The following is a 26,753-nucleotide window of genomic DNA, read 5'->3' on the forward strand; positions in this document are numbered from 1 at the left end:
TAAACCAAATCAAATCAAATGGAGAAGAGTATGAAGAGAAAAGGATTGTGGAAAATATATCAAGGAGTTTACCTCAAAAATATGACAACCTTGTGATGACTGTTGAGGAAGTGAAGGACCTCACCACATTCACCATGGATGAGTTAATGGGAACTCTTCAAACTAAGCATCAGATCAATAGATCAACAACAACTTCCTAAGAGAAATATTTCAAGGCTTAAGAGAATTCAAGAGGTAGGGGGATAGGAAGACATGACTCTGGTAGAGGTTCATGAAGTAGAGGGCATGGAAGAAATGGTCAAAGGAATGCTGGTGCAAAAAGATCAGGATGAGCAAGCAACCAAGAGGGAGCAAGTATCTCTCAAAATAGCTCTAGAGGAGGTAAGAAGAATTACAACTCCAATATGAACAATCTAGAATACTATCACTATCATAAGTTTGGGCATTATGCAAGTTAATCCTTGTAGAATTAGGGTGATAAGTCAAGATATAATGCAAATGTGACTTATGTGAACATGAGAAATGCAAATAAACCCACAGCCTTCATCATGTGTAACATTGGCAAAGAAGATAGCCCTGAGATACGGTACTTAAGACATCAGTTGTAGCAACCACATGAATGGTAATGAAATTTTATTCTCTTTCATTGATAGGGCTTTTAAATCTAAAATTAAGATATGAAATAATGGAACCATTCCCATTGTGGGCAAATGATCAATCATGGTCTGCACCAAGCAAGGTGAGAAGGAGATACAAAATGAATATTTTTTCCCCAGTATGAAGCACAATTTGATGAGTGTTGGACAACTCATTCAAAATTGTTACAAGGTGCTAATAAAAAATGGAAAGTGTCATTCATGAAAAGGATGGGAGTAATAGATTACTTGTGGTAGTCCAAATGATAAAGAACCAAATGTTTTCCTTGAATATAGAGACACGCTTCTCTTCTCAAGTCAGTGTTGCACCTCCCAAGCATGCATGTACATTAGTACATTAGAAATCAACAATCAGCTCTTAGGAGCATGATTAAAGACCCCTCCAAGCTATGGCATCTCAGATATGGACATCTTGGCCTTGTTGGTTTAAATTTTTTGTCCAAGAAAAGAATGGTAGATGGTTTGCCAAGCATAGTAGATTCATATGACAAGTGTGAGGCTTCCATTTTGGGTAAGAAACATAGGCTTCCCTTTAATTCTAGCAATTCTAGAAGGGCAAGGACACCACTAGAATTGGTGCACTCTTATTTAGTAGGCCCTATGAAAACTACTTCTGTTGGAGGGAGTACTTATTTTATGACATTTATAGATGATTTTAGTCATAAGACATGGGTGTATTTCTTAAGAAAAAATTCGAAGCATTTGATAAATTTGTTGAATCTAAAGCCCTGGCTGAAAAAGAATGTGGACACTATGCTAAAGTCCTTAGGTTGGATAGAGGAGAGGAGTATACCTCCAATTTGTTTGTAATTTTTTGTAGGAAGAATGACATTAAGAAGGAGCTTACAACCAATTATACTCCACAGCAAAATGGAGTGGCTAAGAGGAAGAATAGGACCATTGTTGAAATGGAAAGAAGCATGATGAAAGAAAAGGGACTCCTAACTAAATATTGGGGAGAGGTTATAGCAATAACATTTTATTTGATAAATAGGTGTCCTACAAAGTCATTTCGTGACAAGATTCCTCTTGAGGCATGATCAAGGAATAGATGGACAGTTGAACTCTTGAGAGTGTTTAGATGTGTAGCATATGCACATGTGCCAAAGGAACAAAGGAAAAAGCTGGATGACAAAGGTGTAAAGTGTATCTTCATTGGTTACAACTTGGAATCAAAGACTTATAGATTGTATAATCCAATAACCAAGAAGACCATCATTTGAAGATATGTTGAGTTTCTTGAAAATCAGTCATGGGATATACGATAGATGAATCTTCAAGCACTTCAAGAAAAGTTCTTACCATTGAAGAAGAAGAAGATATTGGTAATCAGCAAGATGATGAAGTAGCAAACATGGAAAATTGTAGACAAAGGAAAAAGGGCAAGCAACCTTTTACATGTTGAGTGACAACTCCTAGTAGTTCAAGACAACCTCGAGCTAGCATGCAAAATAGTAGCAGCAACAATACTAAGAATTTAGATCCCACTCTCACCTCCCTATTTCCAAGAAAGAATAAGAGTCTAAGGGAGATATACCAGGAGGAAAGGTATGATGAAGAGTTTGATGAGAGTGTTAATTTTGTATTATTTTCTCATAATGATCCAATCTACTTTGAAGAAGCTATGAATGAAGAAAAATGGTGCAATGCCATGGATGAGGAAATATATGTTATTAAAAGAAATGTGACATGGGAGTTAACTACTTTGACTCCCAAAAAGAAAGTAATTGGAGTGAAATGGGTTTATAAGACCAAGTGCAATGCTAAAGGAAAAATAGATAGGTATAAGACACATTTAGTGGTCAAGGGGTACAAGCAACAATATGGCCAAGATTTTGATGAGACATATGCCTCAATTGCAAGAATGGAAACCACGCATGTTGTCATAGAAATTGCAGCCCAACACAAATGGAAGGTATACCAAATGGATTTGAAGTCCACCTTCTTGAATGGTCTATTGAAAGAAGAAGTGTATTTGGAGCAGCCAACTAGTTATGAAGTTGCATGTGAAGTAAACAAGGTGTACATAGTAAAGAGAGCTCTATATGGGCACAAGAAATCTCCAAGGGCATGGTACGAAAAAATTGACTCATATCTTATGAGCAATAACTTTAGAAAAAGTGATGGTGAGCCCACACTCTACATCAAGGCAGAAAATGGTAAGGTTTTGATTGTTGTCTTATATGTAGATGACTTAATCTTCATTGGGAATGATAATTTCCTAATTGGTGAATTCAAAGAGACCATGAAGAATGAATTTGAAATGGAAGACCTAGTTCTCTTGAAGTACTTTCTAGGCATAGAAGTATACCAAATGCATGATGGCATCTTCATCTCTTAAGAAAAGTATGTAAATCAGATCTTGGAGAGATTCAAAATGTAGAACAATAGGGAAACCCCCACACCAACAATAGTAAGTTTGAAGTTGAGCAAGGAAGATTGCAAAAAAAGTGCAGAACATTATACAAGACTATAGTTGGGAGCCTAATGTAATTGGAAACAACTCAACCTAACCTAATGCACACAATAAGTTTGATTTCTAGATTTATCAAAATACTAAAGGGTTCACATTAGCAAGCAAGAAAGAGGATCCTAGCGTATGTGAATGGTACCAAGGGATTTGGAATTTTGTATACTATAGATAATGATTTTAAGTTGGTTGGTTACACTGATAGTGATTGGTATGGAAGTTTAGATGATAGGAAGAGCACTTTTAGATACATGTTTCATATGGGATCAGGTGCAATTTTATGGACATCCAAGAAGAAACCTATTATTTCTTAATCTACAACAAAGGATGAATACATAGCAGCAAACAAAGTAGCATGTCAAGCTATTTTGTTAAGGAGAATCTTGACAAATTTGAATGAAAGGAAAGAGGATGGAACCACAATCTTTTGTGACAATATTTCCTTAATTGTACTATCTAAGAATCCAATCTTGTAGTGTCTGCCCTCATTCACATCTTTTTGGACACATTGTTGTTATTATTATCATACTATGTTACACTAGTTTTATGTTGATGGATTAGTGGTATTATTTTGAGGCTATCAGACACTATGTTATGGATTCAGTTGATATATGATGAGATCATTTAGACTTTACATTTCATGTATGCATGATGATTATTACATTGCTTTCAGTTATTAATGATGATTAGTTAGATGGTTTATTATCTCATGTGCTTTATTATGGATACTTACCCCATACTTGCATGTGTATGGTGTGTGTGTTTGTTCTTATTGTATGACATTTTTGATATGGTTAAGGAAGGGAGTCGTAGTCACCTGCTAGTCGGGATCTACACGATGCACCACTTCCTGCCATTGTCTGTTTAGCTTAGCATTATATATATATTGTATGTACATGCATGGTTTTAATGCAGGTTGCAGGTTGTAGGTATTGACTTCCCTGGATTGCCAGGATGAGCATACCCTGTTACACTATCTCAATGATAAGAGAAGGGAGATAAATTCTCAAGTCCAAATCCCAAACCCTTAAACCATTTGTCCTAGTGAGGTAGGACAAGTATCTGGATATTTTACCCACTGAATGTGTTGGATGACATATTTCATGATTTTTAACCCTTTAGACTGATTTTGTGTGCATTGTTCTATGATGGGTTTTTATATTTTATTTTGGAGGTCTATGGTGAATTTTCTATTAATTAAGTCTTAATAAATAGATTTAATTAATAAATTAATTATTTGGAGAAAATTAATATAATATCATGATCTTTGATATTTTGATTATAATTAATTAAATGAGAATTAATTGAGAAAAAGAATTAAATTGAAGAAAATTAGAAATTAGAAATTAATAATAATTATAAAATAATGATAAAGTAATAAATAAATAATAATAATAAAAGTTATAAAAATTAAAATGAAATTTATAAAAATTTAAATAGAAGTTATATAAAATTAAATAAGAGTTATAAGCTTTCCTAGGAGTTAACGCGCCTTTTCATTTCTCATATGTCAACAACACGGGGGTTAGTGCACCAATTAAGCACATGGTTTCTACAACCTTATGACTCATCTAGAAGGTTGGAAAAGACACATGCTTAGTTGGTGACACCTTCTAGTTGTTTCTAGAGACATTCTAGGTGCTTCCTAAGAGCTCTTTATATTCAGGCATTCCTAGAAGCTTAGATATAGCATTTGGAGAGCATTTTGGAGCATTGGAGGACTCAGGAACTTTGGAGAAGGGAGGAGCTTGCTCTACGGGTTTTTTGAGGAGAAGCGAATTAGTATCAGAATTCAGGTAGACTCTTGTGATTTTACTTATGCTATTTCTACATCCTGCACTCCTGTCTTCTTCATGTCTTCCATATGTTCTCTAAGGAATTCCTATTTTAATTGTATGCATTCTCAATATGGGTAGTTAAGATTTATTTGAGAAAACTTTATATGTATAGATCTGAAGAGAACATGGGGCTAGGGTGTAAATTGTAGCCAAATCCATTAGAAAATTATTGGGTAAATTTAGAGAGTAAATATTTTATAGGAAACTCATAAAATCGTATATATAATCTTTGTGGAAAGTATATGTATAATTTCAGATTTGCATTTTCATACATATTTAAATATATATGTTTACAAAATTCTGCGTGTATTTATATATATATATACATTTATATATACATATACATTCATATATATATATATATATATATATATATATATATTTATATATATATATATATATATATATATATATATATATTTATATATATATATACACACACACACATACATATGTATATATATATATATTTATTTAAATGGAAAAATCGAATGAATTGCCGCAGTGGAAACTCATTAAATCGCATTGCAATTTGTATTTGCATTTTTGTGGAATGTTATTAAAAATGTTATATATAATAGTTCATGGGTTGGGGCGGACGTATGAACCCCAACTGTCTATTCGTGCGCAGTCCCATGTGCACAGCACCTACACCTTGCAGTGTACTGGTGCTGCGGGCCGCATGGCCTATGAAAGGTGACAGTGATTTAATCACTAAAAATTTGTCACCTCCGTTTGTATATATGTAGCGCATGTTTTATATAAGCTCCCTTCCATATTATATGACAACAATCAAAATTGTGTAATTCAATTTTATATTTCATTTTTATAAATACAATATTTTATATATTTATATATGTATGTATATATATATATATATATATATATATGTATATATGTAAGTATGTAAATATGTTATTAATAAATTTAAATTATTATATATTTGATAAATGATTTATATTAAAGGTTCATCTTTTATAATGGTGAAATTATTTTATAATAATACAATTTAACTATTAAGATTTAATTAATTGATTAAAAAAAGTATATGTGTGAAATTTAATTGGTAGCTTGATGGGGAACGTTTTCAAACAAAATATTATAATTGGAAGATAATTTTTTAGACTTATAAAGGAAAACCTTTATCCATCCAAAACAATACATGTGTTAGGTAAAACATACAAAATGTTCCTCCATTCATTATCCAAACTTGATAATGTAATCTGAGATCTCTACATTTAATTTAAGATGTAATTTTTAGCAAAACCAAAACATGTGTTTGCATTATGTATTCTTTATGCTATTTGTTTTGGGTTTTGGGTTGACTAGTGTTGACTCGTTATAGGACGTCTACCAAAGGCTCGGGGGTTATGATTGTGATGTCGTGATGATGTCTTATTTCTGATCTTTATTAACCCAACCATGGTTATGTGATGGAATGCTCTATGTAATGTTTGCAATTACTGATTGTTATAGCTGAAATCCTTATGTATGAGACACTTGACTTAATCATTTTTGAGTTATCGATCAGTTATCCTTGGTTTATTTTCTAGTCGCCATGATGGGATTGAAATGTTGTTTTATGATGTCATGTTTTGACTCAACCATTTTGGAGTCTTCGATCAGTATGATTTGAGATATATTTTGGTTATTGAGAACCAATGGATACTTTTGATTATAAGTGATGTTTCAATTGCCAATAGAGAGCTGTTGTGGTCATGATTTTCTATGGATGCTTGCTCATGGAGATTTGATGCCTTTATTGTGCATATTTGATGTTCTTATTATCAATTATCTTTTATGATTTTGAGATTTATGATTCCATGAGCTTAGGGTAGGTTATCTTCTTGTAGTGTTGGGAAGTGGCTTGCAATGGGGGCTAGGGCCCTAAGAGGCTGCCAGGGTAACTCATTGTAAGTTGGTTAATAAGTGAAAACATTCACACCTAATACTAACTAAATGAACCTAAAAAGATAATTTTTTTGTTCTTGCCCATGCCTTGAGTGCTTGTACAGACTAGGATGGGAGTAGTGAGAACACATGGTTGCGACCTTGCATTCCATAGTATGCCTTGTCAGTATGAGAGGATACTAGTGGCCGCATGAGGATCAGTAGGGACCCATGGAGTTTAGCTAACTACTAGGGTAACTTCTACATCATATATGTGATGACACTTTTCTGCTTGCATAGTAGGTTCCTACATGTCTTGTGTGCCTCTAGAAATTAGATGTCAGTTTTGTGATTGGAACCTTTGAGTTAGTATACTTTTAGGATTCCTAGACTTAGAGAGTACTCTTATGCTTTGTGTTTTTGGATAGCCTATTTGAGACTTGAGACTATCTCCTTAGCACGGTGGGAGTGGACCACTTAGGTACCACACGGTTGGGTGGTAGTGTCTTTCCACTCTTATCATTTGAGATTCATTGAGACATCATGGCTGATGCATCCTTCATGATGGTGGATATGTATTCTTTCATTGATGATTAGCATATGTTAGATGATGTTATCTTATGCTTATATTTGCATGTTAGATTACTTTCTGCATATGATGTAGTCTATGATAGGAGTGACATTCCTACTATGTTAATACCAATAATCTCTTCAGTGATTTGGAATGTTACGCATGGAGGGATGGCTAGGATCCACGATGGTCTAATGATGCTATTAATGGTTGGGAGGAACCATGCACTTAGTTTATTATGTTTGATCTTTATGATGGATGTATATATCTTCTATGATGATGTATCATGTGTAACATGTGATTATCTTTACTTTGATGTATCATGAATTAGAATAGGATGATGTAATTTATTCCACATATGTATATTCTTTTATGATTTTCATACCTTGTGACATGTATAGTTGATGATTGAGCAATTAGAAATGTAATGTATAAACATTGGACTTATCATTATTATTTCATGTGGTTGTTGTATTAGATGGATTCAGTAATGTTAGTTGATTTAGATGTAATTCAACATTAAGGGATCCTTAAAGAATGTAATCTGTTGTGTATGTTATGTTTACTTTTAGATGGACATTGCTATTGCTTCCATTATGGTGCATAAGTTATATGTGGTATTTACTTTCACGTTTAAAAAAAAAATGCTACCAAACTTAGTGAAATTCTAGGTTAATTCTTTGGATCCCTTGGCGGGGCATTACAAATCTTCCATAGGAGAAGAAAGTACATAGAAATTAGATATCACTTAATTAGAGAGTTGGTGGAAAATGGAGATATCAAAATAGAATTTTGTAAGTCTGAGTAGTAGTTAGCAGACATTTTCACTAAGCCTTTGGGCATAGCAAGTTTTGTGCACCTAAGAAGAAGTCTTGGTGTAGTTGATACAAATTAGGAGTGATTCTTGTTCTCTTGGCTTAAGACGAAGGGGGAGTGTTGAAATATTTGAAATGTGAACAATTGTCCTTGGATCTCTACATCCACCTACCACTCTGATAGTTTGTAGGAGCAATAGATAGAAAAATTAAATGTGGGTAGGTGAATTTGAAATCTAAAATGAGAGGGAAGTTGAAAAGAAGACAAAAGGAATGAATCTCATTCATTTGACTAGTTAGATAGAGTGAGAGAATCAGATCAAAGATAGGAAGAAGATCAATAGATCTAAGAAGAAGTGAAAGGTATATTTATAGTTCAGAGGATAGAAGGAAGGTTTAGTTTCAGTGTTTGTAGCAATACGTGTTGAATCTCTTTGTCATTCTATAAGTTCATTTTGGTTTGTCCTAAGAAGCAGTGATTGCCCCAAGAGTTATTGTATGCATCCCTTAGTGTTGTAATTTTAAGATTGAGTTTTATCAATTGAAGTATTTAGTGTTTCTAGTTAAAGCTGAATGCTCCTAGATTTTATAATAGTTTTAACCTAGTTGAATAGAAAGTAAGCAAGCAAGCATACTAATTGATCCAATTGTGTTGGTTCATTTTTGTCTCCTTTCTATTGGTCATTGCATGGTGCTTAGTATTTGAGAAGTTCATATTTGCAATTTTTTGTTGTTACCTTCTCTATATTTTAATGGTGGAAAAGTTTAGAGATAAATCCTATTGATAACTCATTCTATTCACATGTTAACCATGCTTATCCTCTATTCACTCGGTCTCCTCCATGTTCTCTTCAAGAACTGGGCTCTCCTCTTGTTGACCAAGCTCACTCGACATCCATTATGCCAAGCTCACTCGGAATCCTCTTGTTCTGAGTTTCCCTTACTGCCAAGTCCACTCAGCTTCTTTGTGTATCGAGTCACTTGGCACCAACTGCTTGTCACGTGGTACCTTCTTGTGCCGAGCAAAATTGTCACTTGGTATCCTTTGTTTTATGATCAATTTTTTTTTGTGAAGTTGAATTATTTACAATATCTAATTTTACTAAGAAAGATTTTTTAGATATTTGAATCAAACTAGAGAGTCTCCTTATTGCAAGTTATAAAGTATGATTTATGCATCTAATCAAAGTTTTTTTTATTTCTTTTAAAGAGTTGAAGTGGGCGCCTCTATAAAACGTTATGTGAGGTAAAGTTTGCTTAATGTGATAGTTTGGCTATGTGAGCTTTGTTGGTGATATGAGGTTCCAATGTATGCCACATGGGACATTATATTTTCTAGTGAGATATAATAATAAAGGTTATCTAGAAAGTGGTTTTTGTTCTTTGGAGTTTTCTACTATAAATAGTGTCAACAATTTGATGTGTATGTGTCTTATTATTTATGTTTTTCTTGTATTTAACACATACCTATAATACATGTAATTATTGCACATGATATAGGTTAAAGAAAAAAATGATAAGAGGTCTCATAAATTACTAATTCACCACCCCTCTAAGTCCCTTCCCTCCCCCTAGTGATCCTAGTATTCAAACACATAATTTGGCACGTGAAACACTATAGTAATGGTATTTTAAACAAGTCACTAATGAAAATTAAAGAATGAAATATGAAATAAAAGGTCTAGGATATGATATGACCTAGTTTAAAGTATGGATATAGAAATCTAACCTTGTAGAGGGATATTTTAGATATATGGATCAAATAGATGTTGAAAAGAAATAGATGGGGAAATTTTGGCTTACACTTTAAGATTAGAGGTAGTTCATGTACCTAAAATAAACTCAATGCCCTAACAATTTTTCTATTATAGTACAAAAATATATCAAATAATGGAAAATTGTTGGTAATACACATGTATACCTCATAATATCCTTATTTCTTTAAAAATATACAATCATTCAATTTCTTTTGAGTCATTTTAATGAAAAGGTTATATCTTTATAGGCAAGTTTGTCTTATTATTTGATATTTTGCATAGACAGACAAATTATGGTGTGAAATTTAATGTTTGAAAAAAAAATCTTTGGAGGAACATATTTATAGGCAATAGGATAAAATATAGTACTTTTTATAAATTTTCTTTTGATTTATTGGTATGTTGATCATCTTTATTACTACTTACTTATTAAAGTGAGAGTTTGGAGTTGATGGATGCGACGTTATGATAATGGAACTATGAATTGTTAATACCATCTTAATCATGTTGTCAAGTGATTGTAGAGGTAGAAAGTGCATACCCTAACACTTTCCCTCTCCTTTTGAAGACCTATGATTTTGATTCAAAGGGGATGACACATTTATATTCTCCAAGAAGTCCTCCTAGAATTAATTAATGTGAATGCATGTTTGTGTATTACTCTAGACCTTTTAAATTGTACTTGTTTGACTCAAAATAGTGTTCACCTATTTGTTGCTTTCCATATAATTGAACTTTTTTTTCTAACCCATCACTATACTATCAAATTCATAAACAACAAACTATCACTTTCATTAATCAACCATTATTCTTACAAAGTGATAGGAAAAGCATTAGTCAACCTTTTACTTGTATTTTCAACCTTCTTTCTTGAATTACTGACACAAAACTTGGATTTTCATTGTGAACTTTCTTTGAGAGCTACCCTAAAGAAATCTTGAATTTATATTTTGTATTTATGAAATATCAAGATTACACTTTTACATTTCAAACCAATCTCAATTAGTTCTTTCTTCATAAGAAAATTGTATCTTTTTAATATAAAAATATGAACTAAGAATTACACATATCTAAAATAACCACATCAAACAATATATTATCTATAAACTACAACTTATGTCCAAACTATAACTTACATCGATTACTAGATCATTCAACTTCTCTAAGGAGTAAGAACATGTGAACCAAGTTGAAATGATGTGGCTGAAGAGAACAAAAGAAACAATATATTAACTTCTTACCTTTGGCTTGGATCTTGCAATGTAATAATCTAATGACCTTTCCTTCACTTGAAATAAATTCTATTGTTTACATAAAAATAAAACACGTCCTTAGAGAAATCATCCACTGCTCAAGTCAACATTTAATTCTCACCTTCAAAAGAGTGCAAAGCTTTCATAGCATGTAAGAGCATGCATAAGAAATTTCAACCTTGTAATAGAGTTTTTTTTGTGTGAATAAGGATGATGTGAAGTTTTGTTCCAATTTATTAGCACTAGTCTCTCCATCACTGGGATGAATCTCAAATCTTGGCATCCAATTTAGAATCTTATTGTGCAATGTATTTAATAATAATATAAGTTTTAGAACTATTTGTGAAAGAAAAATTCAAACTAATATAACATAAAAATGTTAGGAAAATGACCTCTATTTCACACACCTCAATAAAGGAAATAGTATTCTATTACTAAGACTAGTGAACAAAGATTTGGCATCATTCATATGCTCCACATTAGACAAGTGAATGAAGGTCTTGCATTAGTAACAAATAACTTATGTAGTTTTCCTTACAATGATCATATGGAATAATTTTATAGTTTTCATTTACAAGTTGTAACATGATAGATAAAGATCTTGCCTTATCAATGTTGATTTTTTTAATCTTTCCCCAAAGCAACATGATGCAAATCCTATATGATATTTTATTTTTATTTTTATTTATAAATAAAAATAACAATTCTCCATTTTTAATTATTAAGTTACAATTTTGCCATTGGCTTGTGAATTGTATTTAAATAATATTTTATTTAATATGATCACTTATCTTATTATGATCAATACAAAAAAATATTAAATGTCAAGAAGTAACAATCTTAAACGAAATTTGTAATTATATGATTATATAACTTTCATCTTAGAATGAAAAATAAGTATTGAGTATAAATAAGAAATCATCAATAACTATAAAAAATTAAAGAAATTATAGTTATAATACAATCATTGTATTAAAATATTTCAAAGAGGTTTAAAAAGGTGAAAATATCATATAAAGCCTTGCAAACTTCAAAAACTCAAGTGAAATTACTAAATTTCTTAGATTTAAAAGACATGGAAACAATAAATTTGGAATTATATCTATTTTACACTATTATAGATAGCACATAGATAGCTTTGGAGGAAAACATAATATCTTACATTATGTTGTTAAAATTATAAAGTGATTTTGAAATTTAAACTATCATATATTATTATTTATATAGATTAATATTATAAAGTGATTTTAAAATTTAAAATGTTATGTATTAATATTTATGTAGATTAAAAGTTATAAAATAAATTTAAATTTAAATTTTGTTAATGGGTAGATTTGGTTGGCTTAATCTATATTATTGTCAAGGGGTTTTGAACGAGAAATATGAGTTTCTAAGATAGGGTTGGATTAAAATGAACTTTGATTGTACTGGGACTATGACCTTCAAGGGTAGGTTTTGTTGCAAGAGATTGTAAAAGAAATATTTTGAATATTGAAGCTAAAGATTTTTGGGAGGATTAATGTGGACATTCTTCACTTTGAAATGATCCAATGATCATTGCAAATGCAATTAATAAAGGGGAAACATCAAACTTGGTACTTGCATATGTGTAATGCCTCGCCCAGAGATCCTTGGAACAAGGATTCAATACAAGCCGAGATAAGTTTTTTTTAAACAAGTATGGAAGTATGTGACACTCAACATACAAGGATCACAAATATCATAGCAAAGACTTAACAACAAACTTGACAGCTAATGAATCTCTAAATGCCACTACCAAATTGACACACACTAACTAAGAAATGAAAACCAAAGATGACAACAAAACAAATAATCTAAGATCTATCAAAGCAAAGAAAATTAAGCAAAGACAAAGGGTACTTAAAACACCAGAAAGAAATCCCAAAAATCCAATGGAGATACCCATTTTTTTCACATGAGGAAACACAACCAACATATTTTTATGCGAGGATGTACAACAAGCCACATGAGGATCTGCCCAAACGCGTGGGGACTTACTTGGCCCAACAACCAAAACACCCCAAACTAGTGTTGGGTTTCATGTGAGGATGAACTATAAGCCACATGAGGAAACCCAACACACCACATGAGCTTTTGCATTCTCACGCAAGAAAGTACAATTTTGCACAAGGACACAAAACAAGCCAGAAAACATAAAGATTAAAAGCTAAGAAATGAACTTCCTCCACACTAGGGAGTACCGAATCCACAAATTGAGGCATAGACACTCAAACACTATAACTACAAGATTAAAACTACATCTACCATCTGAAACACAGTAGTAAAGAATGTATTGAAAGTGACATCACAATGTACAGAAGCAACATCACAATGTACAACAATAAAAAAACTCATGTGCAGTTCCTCCCAACCATAATAGCATCATGAGACCTCGAAGGTCCTAGCCATCCCCTGTGCCTAACATCCCAAACTACCGACCAAATTTTTAGAGCTTCCTTATGAGGTCATCACTACTAAAATGTACTACAATAATAAGAATAATGAAATCTAACATGCTAAAAGTAAAGCATTAGATATTATAACTAATCAATTCATCATCTAATCATATGCTAAACATCATAATAATGGAATGTATCAAATAAACTAACATTATCTAAACATGATATCTAAGAATCCCAATGAAAGCATAAATCACAAGAAACATACTTTGGAACCCAAAGTATCAAGTGAACAACAAGAAATAGACACACTGAACTAATAGACCATCTTTGTACACTGATCCCCAATAGTGGTGAAGGTAGGTATGCCTCCCAACCATGTGGAACCTATAGGTCCACTCTCATCATGCTAATGGAGATAATGATCTAACCACAAACACACATAAAGAAAAATGTCCATGGCTAACACTCACACTAGACAGTAATGATGACTGAAACAAAGAATATGAGAAATGCAGGTACTACAGGTCCTAGTTAGACATTCAATGGGCTACTATGTAGGGGTTGAAATCATGGAGAGTTGATTGGCATCAAATAGACAAAGCTATTATTGGAAACTCTCACTTCCCAATGGAAGGAGCAAAATATAGAATCCTTTTTATTATCTTAAGTTTATTACCACCTAATATTTTATTTAGTTATCACTTGATTAAAACTTCTGCATGCAAATGTACTGGGCATGGACACCAACCTGTGGAGATAGAAGCCCCCTCCATATGCTACCCTAACCTACTCATGCTCATCCAATGATGAGTGTCCATAGGCATGCACATTCCCAATCCAACTCCAAATGATCAAACTTCCAAAAAACTATGAAAGATCAAGCCTTGTAAGTCACCGACAATGTATGTGCATGTACTTGTGTGTGGTGCACCACCATTATGAAGATCATAACATAAGGACAAGATGAGAACATAAGAAAAATATCACTCAACCAAAAACAAGATAGGGAGGATGGATGTGGCATGCATCCTAATGCAACACAAAAGTGCAAAAATGATCGTATGCTAAACATCATAATACTGGACTCTGTCAAATAAACTAACATCATGTAAACATTATATCCAAGCATCCCAATGAAAGCATAAATTAAAAGAAACATACGTGGGAACCCAAATTACTAAGTGAACAACAACAAACAGTCACATTGGAATAATAGACAGTCTCTGTATACCGATCCGTAGTAGTGGTGAAGGTAGCTATGCCTCCCAACCATGTGGAACCCATCAGTCCACTCTCATTGTGATAATGGAGATAATGATCCAACTATAAACACACATAAAGAAAAATTTCCATGGATAACACTCACACAGATAGTAATGATGACTGAAACCAAGAATATGAGATAATGCAAGTACTACAGGTCTTGGTTAGACACTCAATGGGCTACTATGTAGGGGTTGACATCATGAAGAGTCACTTGGCATCAAATAGCCCAAGCTAGTATTGGTAGCTCTCACTTCCCAACAGAAGGAGCAAAATCCAAAATCCTTTTTATTATCTTAAGTTTATTACCACCCAATATTTAATTTAGTTATCACCTAATTAAAACTTCTACACATAAATGCACTGGGCATGGACATCAGGTTGTAGAGATAGAAGCCTCCTCCATATGCTACCCTACCCTACCCATGCTCATCCAATGATGAGTAACCATAGGCATGCACATTCCCAATCTAACCCCAAATGATCAAACTTCTAGAAAACCATGGATGATTGGGCCTCATAGGTCACCCAACAATGTACGTGCATGTACTTGTGTGTGGTGCACCACCATTATGAAGATCATAACATAAGGATTGGATGAGAACACAAGAAAAATAAAACTCAACCAAAAACAAGCTAGGGAGGATAGATGCAGCATGCACCCCAATGTAACATAAAAGTGCAACAATGATCTCACTGGCATCCCAATGGATGATACAGGTCTATGACCAACATCATGCCAAGAAAACCTAAGAAAATAGGGTGGCATGCAAAATGAGGTAAAAACCCCAAAACTAAAAAATTGTGAAAATAAAATCTATTTGGTCTTTGGGCACTGAATCCATGAAAATCTAATAATAAACAAGTTTGGATACCATATCCAAAAAACAACTAGCATAATGGTGCAAAACCCCAAACCCCCATCCCAAAAATTGGGAAAATGTTCATACCTAACCAAGTGGGTAGAACTAACAAATAGAAATGGAGGGGAACACTAGTTCTCAACCTCCAAACAAACAACTACTAGAACCAAAACAAGAAATGGAGCTAAAACATGAAAATGGGACAGCCCTACTTGGTAGCCAAATGGGTTAAAATAGAAAATAGCCAAGTAAAATAAATAATCTATAGATACAGCTGAAAATGATGGAAAGCAAGGTATCCCCGAGTTGGATCCAACAAATCCATCCTCGTTAAGATCCCACACTAGTAGCTCTTACAATGAATAGAAAACCAATCTTTCAGAAAAAGCTCTCAATTTTCCAAATAGAAAAAGTGAAAAGGGAGGAATTAAATTCCTCTTTCAATACTTATTCACTTTTTGAGTGAATAATTGATTAGTGCAAATAGCCAGTTAGACTAGCTAGATTCTAAATCAATACAAACAGAAATAGGCTATTCCTAGTAATAGGAATTCATCTATGGAAAAGCTACTAGAAATTTTAAAAAATCAATTAAATAAAGCCCAGAAACCCAAAATCACAAAAATTTCTTAACATCTTTCACAATAAATGTGAACCTCTAAATGCACAGACACACTCGTAGGTCTAGTCACATAATGGAAATGAGTTTGGATTTAATGAGCACCAAAAGCTTTAATTTAAATAATTAAATAAGGATATGTTGACCATATAGGGATGACATTGGCAAATATGAGTAGTTGAATCACTAACTCCATGTACCACTGCCAGGGATATAATTCTTTCACACTAAAACACACAATCAAGTTCAATTGCATATAATAACATAGCCAAAGACATAAATGCATTAAATTACCTAATTTAACCATTTATTCAATTATACTGAAATAATCCACGTACATTACTCATGTTCGCATAAGGCATAATGAAGCAAGAATGAAGTAAATAATCATAGCATTAAATCCATCACATAACATTATCAAAGATATGTCTAAATACCAAATAACCATGTATCATCATAAAACATACTTTCATATCAAAATGGAATCATCATGCAAATATGATAAAGTAAACAACATAGTAGTATAGCATCTATGATACTAAAATCAAGGTATAACATCTGACCCTCAGGTCATCTCAAGTGTAAAACATAACATGAGTACAATATCTCTTGAATCAAAATATAACAAGGTACAAATTGCAAACACGAGAGGCACTACAATACACATATCTAGAAGATCAACAAACTAATAGGAGCCTTGTAGATTTTAAATAACTCCTATAAAGTGTTAATAAAATGAAAAACTAAATACTTTGTAAATGATTGGTCCAACCTTGAATGGCTTGTTGGGTGATGCACCCATAAGGAAATGTCTGCATTTACTTTTAGGAATAATAATGCACAACAAACAACTAAGAAGAGGAGTGGCGAATCCGTTGTGGCTAAAGTCAAATATTAGACCATTCACCATATATCAAATTTAAAAACTTAAAGATAAACCAAATCAAGTAACAAAACACCATATTTTTTGCACGAAAACCTTATTAGGAGGGAAAGAATGATGTAGATCAAACCCACTAGATGATGTATTAGACCATATAATATCCTAAAGGTAGATGAAGAATGCAAATGCATTTAGGTACTTGCCTAGAGCTTAGTTCTGTATTACAACAAAGAAAATAACTCATATTAAACAACAATCCAACTACAATAAGGGAAACATCCCAATAAGTGGACAATAATCCACAGGTGACAATAATTCACTACAATGAACTAGCTAAAATCATTAACTATTTCAAAACAATCCTTTGAGGTACATTTAGATCCCAATCACACCTATACTCAACCAACTCTAATCTCTATTTCTTATTCAAATGATCATAATCAACCTCATGTCATATCATTCTCTCCACCAACTCACACACACACATAGGCACTTTTGTACCATCTTAAATTGAATGCACTCTAATGTAATGAAGGTTTAGCACCTATTTAATTCAAGATCATCAATCTCCTTGCACCTTTCATTCTTTCTTCCCTTTTATGTCACTTCTCCAAGGTGGAATTGGGGTAAAACCTAATAGATCCTCTTTAAAGCTCCTATTTTCATGGCATCAAGCTTGAGGTAGGATCTATCCTCCTAGGTTTTCCCTTTCCTTTATCTATCCACTTGGAATCTAGTATTTGCATCATAACGACTATATCTTGGATTATGTACATGATTTGAGAGATCTAGGACCTTTTTTGGGATCCCAAACGGATCTAGAGGTTCCAAGACTTGATTGTCAAGGGCACAATGTGCCCTTCATTGGGACATATTTTGGATCTTGTATTTGGGTCCCATTTCTAGATGCTTTTAGGGTGTTAATTCTTAGGCAGGTTAGCCTATGGAAGTTAGTCAATTTTGAGCTCTATATAAACCCTTCCATTTTCTCCATTTCTAATATAGAAGCATATATCATCATCAAGTGTTCAAGAACTCACACTCAAGCTTTCAAGTTCTTAAGTTTTCTTCAATCATTTAAGGCATTCAAGTGCTCTCCATTAAAGATCAAAGATTTATGCACTCAAGCTACTGAAGGAGTTTATGCTAGATCATAAACATTCAATATCTCCCTTCATACATTCAAGATAATTTGTTACATCTTCTACATCCATACTTTCAAGATGAACATTCAAAAGACAAATTTTAAGCACATACATTCATGAATGTTTTGGTTTTACTTTGATGTCTTTTTAAGGTTTTTGAAGTTTAGTCAAATCTATTACATCTACATACTTGATTAAATTCCAAATTCAAGAGCATATTCATATATTTTCATTGCTTCATGTTAGATATATCACTAATACTTGCTAGAATTTTATCTTTGTTTCAATTCAAGGTTAATTCATAAACTAGGGTTTGATAAACAACCTCTTTGTTTTGCAGGTTTTGAATATTGAATTGAAAAATAGGTTATGGATTTGAATATCCCTTTTGGCTCTCTATAGAAATACAAAATTAGAATCAATTTCACACATGGTCAATTAGTGGTTTTCTGCAACCCTAATGCCATATTTTGCCCCTAATTATCCAATACACCCCTAATGGATCTCCATACAATTTATGGGTTTTATCTACCTCATAGATTTCAACTTAGATCCTCAATTATAGTAGCTTCTAACATCATTTGACATCATATTTTTAGGTTTGTATTCTAAAAGGTACATCATCTTCTCCTTTCATTTCTATTACAATATTACTTTGTTTATCATTTTGATTAAATCCTCTTAAGGTGGGGGTGAGAGGGAATTAAATCCAAGTTAATCATTTCTTTTTTGCATTAGGACTAGACTGGTACTCTCCCTTGTATCAGTGTAATCTAATCAAAGGAGGTGGATATTGGTCTTCCTCCTCTATCAATGTGGGGTTGGTTTGCTTCCATTTTCCTACCGTACATAAATTGGTGAACTTGATGCACTCTCTTATTTGATCTTGAAGTTAGATTCTTATATTTTCTTGGTGTTGGATCTTTCTTTTGGTTAGCCTACATCTTTCATCATGAAGATCTTTAGGGTGTATGGTTAACTTTTTCAATATTACCCTTCTTAAATATCTTTATATAACTTATGATGTTTGTAAGATTTTTATACATTTCATTGTGTTTATGACTCTTTATGTTCTTCTTTTTTATACTATCATGTGGTTAAAGAATACATATTTTCCTTCTTTGAAGATTGTGATTAGATATTTATGTGGTTCACTTATTTCTTCTTTAGATTATGTGATCACCTTAGTTAAGGATGATCCTAATAATCCTTTGCCTAATTATCCTCCTTCCTCGTCTTCTAGCACTTATCAAACATATGTTCAAGCTCAAAATTCAGTTTATGATGAGGATGTTTCCACATTCATTGATGAGCCTTCTCCTCTTGTTACTCATAACAAGGGGAAAAATTAAGTCTCTTTTGTTCCTCCTCCTATTATCATTCCTTACACTACCTTTGCACATGATTAGGTATCTTTTGTTCCTCCTCCTATTATCATTCCTTACACTACCTTTGCACATTATTCTAATTAAAAATCTACCCTTGTTGATGATTTAACCAATAACTATCCTAAAGGTTATTGCATGGTTGTTAAACAAGTTATACTAGCTTAGGACTTGGTATTATTGAGTAGGGTTTTAAAAATCATATTCATGTATCCCCTAAGGTGGACAAACATTGTATTGGATATTCTCCTTCTTACATAGTACACAAATATTATGGATGGTCTCCTCTTTAGCTTCTCTTACCGACTCCTCATCTTGATTATCTTGATACTCATAGAGATTTGGCTTTAAAGGTGTATATTCAAGTAGTTGTGCTAAACTAGAAACATTTAGCACACCTCCTGAAGACTCACTTTAAAAATTTTCATTTCATTTTCATTATGATGATTCTCGCATGAATTCTAGTTGTATTCATTTTCATTTGTACCTTAAGGAAAATGATTCTTAAGGCCTTACTCCTTATGTGCATGAGGCATTAAAATTTCTTTAAAGTTTTATGTAGTCTTCCTTTCCACCAATTGGAGTAGATTCCCAATTATTTTCCATAATACATATTTGGAATCTCCCAATAGGTCATTTTTTCTTGTTCTTTTTCACTAGGGAGGCAAGGATTTCCTCTTCTTATTCCTATGCATGGATATTTCTCAAAATCTCATGTGCAAAGAGAAATTTTTTGTCTCTTCCTTATTAGATCTTTTATTTTCTTATTGCATGATTCTTTATCTCTATTTTTTACATCTCTTGGTTTTACATGGGTGTTGTTTTTCCTCATATGGCTAAGATGTTCTCTAGATTTTATAATGTCATCATTTCCTTACTTTTCCTATAAATTGATATTATTTTATGGAATTTTCATCTATGGGTATGTATTTATTTGTTACATGCATGGTTGTGTGTCTTTTATTAGCAAATTTTTATTCATATTTGTGATCTTAACATTTCTTATTTAATGATATTCTCTAGCTTCCTTTCATCTAGTCTTGCATACTCCTCTATAGTGTAGTATTATATTTCTCTTGTTGGATATTGGATGTTTTCATTTTATGCATGGCTTTCTATTTTTGTTTATGATTCATCTGTATGTTCTTCAAGATTTGGCTATATAATCCACTATAGATATTTTTATCTCTTGTCTTGGGCTTGGTGGGGGTGTTGGAAGTATAAGAGGAGTAACTGAGAGGGGAGGGGTGAATCAACTACCACTAAAATAAATCCAAGATCCCTTAGATGTCAACACAAAACACAAATTTCACTAAAAATATTGTTGCTTGACAAAAACATAGGCACTCAATTAATACTAATAATATGTTCTAACTTGGTAAACACTTGAATAACAATTGTAACTCGATAAATTCTTAACATGAAAATCTTATGATATTATCTATGATTAACCTTAACTAAATTAGTTGCATACACATAAAATAAATAGCATGAACACAAGTGACAACAAGATCTAATGTGGAAATCCAATTTGGGAAAAAACATCAATTACAACTAGTTATTGATTTTCACTCTTCTAAAGCGAGCCCTGTTAGGAGCCAACCCTATTAAAGATTAAAAAACACATTGTTAGGTGTTATCCCATTAGAGGATTTAATCACCTTGTTAGGAGTGGCCTTGTTAGAGGTCTTTAGACACTTCAATCTAGAAATGCCACTTTGTTAGAGGATTTACCAATAGTTGTTAAGCCAATTGTGTTAAGAGATTTAGATCACTACTACAATGGTTAGAGAGTAACAATGAGATCACCTAATTTTTGATGCAACTAAATTTCTGATTATAGATCTCAATTTTGGCTTGTAGACTTGATCCTTTTTGATTGAATGTATCTTTGTAGCTCCATAAGGATATTCTTCTTATCTTTTTAATTCACTTCCTCTTAGCATCTTCTATTCTTCTATACACTTGCACACATTCAATCCTCAACTTGACCTTATACTTATACCTTATGCATTGTCAAGTCAGCTTGAAGATAACTTAGAATAATTAATATGCATCTCCTTAGTCGACTAGAACCAACAAAAAAATTCATTAAACTCAATATGCCAAAACAAGAAAATCCTTCATTAGCCAACCCTACTCGATAGACACTAACTCATAAGGATTTTCCTGTGTTAACCAAGTGAACTAAGTTAACATTGCATCTTCACAAAATTCCTTTGGTAAATAAGTGAGCTCAGTTAACATTGGTTCCATCCAACTTTCCTTCATTAATCGAGTGAGCTTAGTTAACACTCAACTTCTAGAAACTTCTCTTTTTTTCCTAAGTGAACTTGGTAGACACTATCATCTAAACTTAGAAAATACTAGAGTGCTTGGAAAACATAGAAAACTATCTCCATTTCCCAAGTCATTTTGACATACACTGACTAGTAAAGATATGAAATTTGTGTGACATCAAAGACAATACACAATTAACCAATTATTTTCAACAATCTCCCTCTTTGGCATTGATGGCAACACAACATGCCATAATATAGTGAAATTTTAGAGCAAAATAAAGAAAGGGAAATATCCTTAGTTTCAGTATGATTCTTACCCATGAGAACTCCCTTTACCTTTAGTTTCTTACTCTGTCAAAAAACTTTGTCTTCAACAACTTCTTCTGATAAAAAAAACTTTGCCTCTTTGATATCGAAACAAGTTCTTCCTCTTTGACATCTTTCATAGGTTCTCCCTCTTTGACATCTTGAAACAATTTTTTTGTGATATGACCTCATGTACTGATTCATATGAAATTTTCCTTTTTAATATTGCATCAACTTGACTGATCTTCAACATACTCTGGTTGATGCATCACTTAAACTTCATTTAGTGAGCTTCAAATAGGGGAATAACCCCTAACTTAACTCTTAGATACAAAAATGCATCCTTAGGCAATGACTTCGTGAATATGTCTGCAAATTGTTCTTTAGTATTCACATATTCCAATCTTACCTCTTTATCTTGCACCAAATCTCTTAGAAAATGATATTTTATTACAATGTGCTTGGTCTTAGTATGCATCATAGCATTCTTTGATATGTTAATTGCACTAGTGTTATCACAGAAGATAATCACTAGATCCTTTATCTCTACCTTCATACCTACCAATAGTTTCTTGAACCAAATAATATTGGAGCAATTAACTTCTATTGCCACATACTCTACCTCTATTGTACATTGAGAAATGTTATTCTTCTTCTTACTTATCCAAGACACTATTCTTTTACCAAGAAAGAATGCTCCACCACTAATGCTCTTCCTATCATCAAAACTTCCTGCCCAATCAGCATTTGTGAAAGCTTTCAAATCTAGATTGCCTCCTTTCTTGTACCATAATACATAGTCTTCAGTACACTTTAGATACCTCATGATTCTCTTGATTGCCATCATATGATTTTCTTTATGATTTGCTAAGAATCTTGCCTCCATACCAACTACTAATGTAATATTTGCTCTTGTATACACTACATATTATAGTTTTCCAATCATTGATCTATATGTGGTATGATCTACCTCTTTGGAATCATCATTCTTGGAAATTTTATGTCTAGTAGACATAGATGTCCCAATTGGACTTCAATCTTCCATTCCAAAATTCTTTAGAACATCCTTGATATATTTGGTTTGAGTAATGTAGATACCATCTTTGTTCTATTGAATCTATAATCCAACAAATAATTTTATCTCTCCAAACATGGACATCCCAAATTCTTTACTCATCTCTCCTAAAAAAGCTTTGCACAAGTCATCATTTCTAGTAAACAATGTGTCATCCACAAAGATTTCTACCAATACAATACTCTTGTCTGGTCCTTCTTTTATATACAGGCTATTGTTATCATTTGTCCTTTGAAAACCAATCTTCATCAAATATTTATGAAGTCTTTCATACCAAGCTCTAGGAGCTTTCTTGAGACCATTCAAAGCTTTGTGCAATTTACAAACCATATTCTTTTTTCTAGGATCTACAAAACCTTCTGGTTGTTATATGTAAACTTCCTCTTCAATAATTCTATTCAAGAATGTAGATTTCACATCCATTTGATAAAATTTAAATCCTTTATGTAAAGCATAAGCCAGAAAAGTCTTAACACCTTCAAATCTTGCAACAAGAGAAAAAGTTTCACCATAATCAAAACCTTCTTTTTGAGAAAAACCTTTTCATACTAACCATGCTTTGTTTCTTGAAACTTCTCCATCCTCATTCAAATTATTTTTGAAAAGCCATTTTAAGCCAATTACATTCTTATCCTTGGGTTTAGGAACAAAGTTTCAAGTCTTATTCCTTTGTATTTTTTATATTTCTTCATTCATTTCTTCAATCCAACTTTCACTATCCAAAGCATCTTTAACTGATCTAAGTTCAAATTCAATAAGTAAACATGTACCTTTCATTTGCTTCTTGTCATTGTTCCATCTGACTTATCATCAATGATCTAATTAGGTGCATTTTACCTTCTAAAATATCTTGCCAACAAAGGTACTTTGGATTTAGAACTAGTTCCACTTGCCTCACCATGATCTTCTATATCATGCTCGAGTCCCACTATCTATGACTCGGGTCCTTTAGATTGTGACTCGGGTTGCATTTTTTGCAACTTGGGTGCTTCTAGAGATTTTGAGGACTCAGGAGGTAAATTCTCCTAACTTCCAATTAGATTTGGCAATGTATCAAGTTCAAAGTAAATAAACCTTCTATAATCCTCAGGTTCTTTGTTGCTCTCTTCTTCACTCTTTTATGCAAACTCGTCAATTCTCACATGTGCACTTTCTATGATCTTATGAGTAAATTCAAAAATTTATATGCTTTACTTGTATTGGAGTATCCTAGGAATATACCTTCATCACCTTTGACATCAGATTTACCTTTCCTACTCTCTTTTAGAATATAACATTTTCTACCAAATACTTTCAAGTAACTTATATTAAGTTTTTAGCCATACCATAGTTTATAAGGAGTTTTATTTGAGTCTTTCTTCAATTGTACTTTGTTCAAGGTATGAATTGTAGTATTGATTGCTTCCTTCCAGTATTTGATTGTAACCTTCTTTTCTATCATCAAAGTTCTTGCACAATCCACGATGCATATGTTCCTTCTTTTAGCTATACCATTTTGTTGAGGTGTACTAGGGGTTGATACTTGTCTTTTGATTCCTCTTTAAGTGAAAAATTCATTGAAATCATTAAAGATGAATTCACCACCTCTATCATGACCTTAAACACATTAGCTTCTTTCCAATTTTCTTTTCTACTCTTGCCAGATACTATTTTGAAAAGCTTCTAACTTCTCTTTCAAATACATTGCAATCATCATTCTAGAATATTCATCAACAAAAAGAATAAAACACTTATCTCCACTCTAGCTCTCAATTCCAATAGGTCCACATAAGTCTATATGAACTAGCTCTAAGACTTCTTCAGAATGATAGTTCTTACTTTTGAAACTTGTCTTGTCCATCTTACCAATTGGACAATTTTTGCATAGGCCCATATCAGGCTTCCTCAAATTGGGAATAGCTCTTACTCTTTTTTTTCCCTTATTTTGATTAGATTATCAAAGTTCACATGACATAACCTTTTATGCAATAACCATCTTTCTTCTACTTGAGCAGTGAAACATGAACTTTCATTGATATCTAGGTAGAATAGATTACCTTTGGTTTGTTTACCAAACCCAACTAGATTTCCTTTTCCATCTAGTAGCTTGGTATTCCCATTCATGAATTCTACTTTGAATCCAATTTTATTCAATTGTGCCACACTTAGTATATTATGCTTTAGTCCTTTAACCCAATAAGCATTATCACATCTAAATTCATTGGTTAATGATATACAACCTTTTTCCTTTATGAAACATGGTTCATTGTTTCTAAATCTCACACTTCCACTATCATAATGTTCCATATGTTTGAACTTTGTTTTTTTACCAGTCATATGATGTGAGTAACCACTATCACTAATCCATCTATCATTTTTGCTAAGATAAGAGATAAGTGCTACTTTATCTTCATCATTAGATTCATCTTTTATAGAAATGTAGACCACTTCATCATCTTCACTACTATATAAATCTTTAGCCATAAAAAAATATTTCTTACCTTTTTCCTTGTAGTCCTTTAAGTTCTTGAAATCCTTCTTGCCTTTGTACTTGTTGTGCTTCTTTTCACCTTTGTCTTCTCTATTTGGACATCTTTCAGCAATGTGTCCAGCTTCTTCACAAGAGAAATAGATTAAAGGAATCTTACCTTTGTACTTTCCTTTTCCTTTGGGATACCTTCTTGCAAGTAATGCTTCAATGGCTTCTAATGTAGACTCAAGATTGTTAGAACTAGGAGTATAATTATCATAGCTATCGAGTTCAAATGTTGTTAATCTTCTAACTAGAGCATCCAAAGTTATCTTGTTATTTGGATCACATCTCATCTCTTGAATAGAAGATGATCTAATTGCATAGATAGGAAGAAGGGTTCTGAGTACCTTGCTTATCACTACCGCATCTTCTATTGTCCCTCCAAAGGCTTTGATAGCACTGACACTAGCTTTGATTCTCTCAACATATTTTGCAATGTTTTTATCTTCTCTCATCTTCATCTAATCAAATTGACCTCTCAAGCTTTCTTCCTTGGATATTTTCACATTATCATCACCTCCATAGATATCTTTCAATTTGGTCCACATGTCATGAGTAGTAGCACAACCTTTGACCTCATCAAATTCAACATAGTTAAGAGTTGATTCAATGTCAATCATCATAATGCTCTGATTTTTCTTTTCAGTAATCTGTTCTACAATCAATATTCCAGTAGGAGCCTTGTAAGCATTTTCTAGGTATTTCAAACTTGAATCACTTATGGTTTCCAAGTGCAAATTCTTAATT

The sequence above is a fragment of the Cupressus sempervirens genome, chromosome 2 (assembly GCF_028749045.1).
Source record: "Cupressus sempervirens isolate cs-2001-9-10 chromosome 2, ASM2874904v1, whole genome shotgun sequence".
Lineage (NCBI taxonomy): Eukaryota > Viridiplantae > Streptophyta > Pinopsida > Cupressales > Cupressaceae > Cupressus > Cupressus sempervirens.